The sequence below is a fragment of the Olea europaea genome, unplaced genomic scaffold, assembly GCF_002742605.1.
Source record: "Olea europaea var. sylvestris unplaced genomic scaffold, O_europaea_v1 scaffold2194, whole genome shotgun sequence".
NCBI lineage: Eukaryota > Viridiplantae > Streptophyta > Magnoliopsida > Lamiales > Oleaceae > Olea > Olea europaea.
Window position 1 is genome coordinate 53,820 of NW_019239952.1, and position 3,654 is coordinate 57,473.

The following is a 3,654-nucleotide window of genomic DNA, read 5'->3' on the forward strand; positions in this document are numbered from 1 at the left end:
CTAACAATTAAAAAGAAAATCAGACGATTGTGTAAGGAACAAATCTCTTGAGACAAAGTCCCAAAAATGTGTGTTTTATTGGCGATGACTTTACAATTGGAACTAAACAGAATGCCTCCAAGGGGCGCAAGCACACAAGCACTGAAAGAAATGTTTAAGTTTAAACTAAGAAATTAAAATTACATATTCTCTATTTGAGAGTGTTTGATTCGGGATCCTTCTGCTCTATGTTTTCTCTTCTTTTTTATCTTCTCTTGATGATTTTTTCGTAATCAACCGCTTAGAAACTGTTTGATTGCTTTATATGCCCACTTTCTTTATGGTGGCTAACTTGTCGTAGAATTGCCGTCTCTAACTGTTGCCACTACTCTTTGTCGTTCAACCGTCTTCAACTGAACTCCTTGAATCGTGGTAATTGTTTCAATAACTGCACCTCTGGATAACCATAATATTCTTATAGTGCTAAGATCCTCGACAGTTCGAAGGTTTGGGCGAGAATAGGGTCATAGCTCTGGGCGACTGTAAGGCACTTCATTCGCTCAAATCTTGGGTGTCTTGCAAGCTTGGGCGATGATGTTACCTTGTTCGTGGGTTTCCACTGCATTTATTAATAACCCTATTTGGGCCTTTATCCTGAATTGTCCAATTGGACTTCATTCCTTGGGCTATTCGATTTGGGCTACATTTTTAATGTGTCAACAATTACCCCCTAATATGACAGAATTAATACCAATTATTAATCTTTATCATATTTACTTTGTGTTTCTCAGCAACATTTGAAATTTTCAAGAATTTCAATTATCATTTCCTTCCATAGCCTGAAAAAGTGCAACGCTACAAACCCTTATAAACCCCAAAGACACGTCATTTCGTTGTACCACTAAATCACGCCTCATTATTTCGTGCTTTTTTCTCGCCATACCAGTGTTCATCTTCTTGCTTCTCTACTACGTTTCTCAAGCAAACTTTAACAAAACTGTATTTCGTCCTCAATGACTGCTCCACAAACCCAATATGACGACTCCTTTAGCTTCGAAGATTTCCAGAAAAGCCTCACTCGGCTATATGTAAACCCGAACTTCCTTGCACCAGCCAATGCTGAACTTAATGAGTTTTATCTGGATCCTTCATTTAACAACGCTGAAGCCGTCGAACAAGTGGCGGTGGGCCAGCTGTTCCCTTGTACTCAAGGCCCTCCATTCTTAAACTCTTTGCCGCTGAGGCTAATTTGCGAAAAAGGTATTCACACTTAGCCTAAATCTGATGTTGTTTTCCGTAGATGGCATGCTCGTCTTGTAGGACTTGGTCCTACCAAGACACTTTTTGATCGTGCTAGGATTTCTGATTTATTAAAAATCTCTCTTCAACCCCCAATTTTTGACCCAGCACTTTTTCCTATTGCTTTAAGTTTTTGGTCTTTTGAATATAATACTTTTGTTTTCCGTTTTGGTCCCATGTCCATTACTTTAAGGGACGTTGGGGCCCTGATAAATCTGCCACCTTTGGACGACACCATTTTTTCTGATATTTTAATTTTCGGTGTTGTCCCAAAATTTGACAAAAAACTAACTGAATCCTATTGAAGCCTGCAAGGCTGTTATGATCACTTAAACGTTGAGCCTTCTCACGCTGAGCATGTGGCCTTTTTTCAGATTTGACTTTGTAAATATATTCTGTGTGTGCCCAGTATAAAGCCTTCTATGAGTTATTTACCCATAGCGCACGAATTGACGCGTGGTAGGCCTTTGAATTTGTGTTCTTTCTTTTCGGCTGCCCTATATAGAGGCATGGCTCTCTTCAATTTCAATTGAAGAATGGTGCATCTCCCACTTGTAGTGGGCCTCTTTGGTTCACTCAATTGTGGTTGAGAGCTTATTTTCCATCACTTGATGCTCTATCAATGTCCCTTCGTTCTGCCAGCTGTTATGGGCTAGCCATTGAGCTTTGTAAATATGTCCAGAAGGGACATTTTTTCATTCTTTTATACTTTAAATTCAATTCCTTCATTTTTTCCCTTTCCTGCTCATTTAACTCCAGATTATGTGCAACCTCCATCTACCCTGGACAGTGCGAGCGCCTCTCTGCTCGTTTGGGTTCAGTTTTTGATTGGGAAGGAGTTGTTCCATGATATTTTAACTGAAACCAATGCCAAAGTTGGGGTTGAAATATATGCTCCCCAATTTTTTGCTCGCCAATTTGGTTTTGGCCAAACTTGGCCTGTTCCCCCTTGTTATTCAAAAAATTTGATAGACATTTTCACATCATTAATAAGGCAGAGGCACAAGGTATAGATACTCGCAATATTCTTTTGACGAGTAACTTTTCATTAGCCCCCTTCAATCCCAGCCGTGCCGTTCACTCCCTTTTTGAATAACTCTGGCATCAGTGAAGCGCAAATTATTTGCCACTGATGTCAATCGTGCTTTCCATTCACTGGATTAGCTAAACATTCCTTCCACTTCTCCTATTTTGGTCACCCCTGTGTCCATTAGGAATCCTCTCTCACCTGCTCGTGCTAAACAATCTATTCGTTCCTCCACTTCTCTACCTGCCAACCTACTGTAGCTAAGAGTGCCCCAAGCCGTAAACGGCCAGTTTCAGCATCTCTCCCATTTTGGAGGATGATGATGATGATGATGACACTCCTCTCATCATCAGGAGAAAGGTAATTGAATTATGTTTACTCACAAGCATACCTTTCTATGTGCTAATGGTTTTCTTGAATTTCTCAAAAAAGTTCAGCCTCTTCTTTGAAGGCTTTGGTGTTGGCAGCTCCTGTTTCATCATCTTCTGCTGGAGCTGCTTCGTCCAAACCAGCTGATGAAGGGACTACGCTTAAAGAGAAACCTTCAGTCCCGGAACCTTTATCACAACCAATGGACGAGCCACCTTCTTCCCAGGGCGCCGACCTCCCAAACGTCGAACCAGAAGGTAATACATTTTTTTGATGTCTTACCTTTGCTTGTGCTGTTGGTTCCTGATTTGTTGCTTCTTTAATCATTTAGAGGCTCCTATGGGTCTGCCCGTTGTGGCAGATTCTTCTCGCCCAGACAAGGGAAAGTCTCCACAAGTGGTGGGGCCACAAGTGGTGGAGCTAACTGGTGATATGCCACCTCCCAAAATTGCTGATGAGGTAACCTTTTACTTCACTTTTATTTTCACTTTGTTCATTGTAGTGAAAACCTTCAATGTTGGCATTTTTCTTTACAGGATGCTGATGAGATCGTGCGTTCCATCCGGTACTTGTTCAATTCTTGGGGGCAAGTCAAGACGTCTTGCCCTACTTCAACTGGTCGTCCTTCTGCTTCTTCAGAGGAAGACATGAAGTTCCTCAAGCAGTCGATATTTGAGTATGTATCTTTTATGGACATGGACATCGGTCAGGCTAGTGCTGCCAAGCATAAGGATAAACTTGAGCATTAAGTGCGAAGTTGGCGCAGGCACTGACACTTTGTCGCTCAATATTTTTGCTGATTTTAAAGTGACGTTGAAAGTTGTCCATTCTGACATCCTCTCTTTACTGGTCAAAAATGTTGAACTGAAGGCCAAGAGTACTCAATATCTTCGCGCTGCATCTGAAAGAAAGTCTTTGCTTCTGGAGATCAACAAAGTTGAGGACGAATTGAAAGAAATCTCTTCCGAAGTTATGATTGA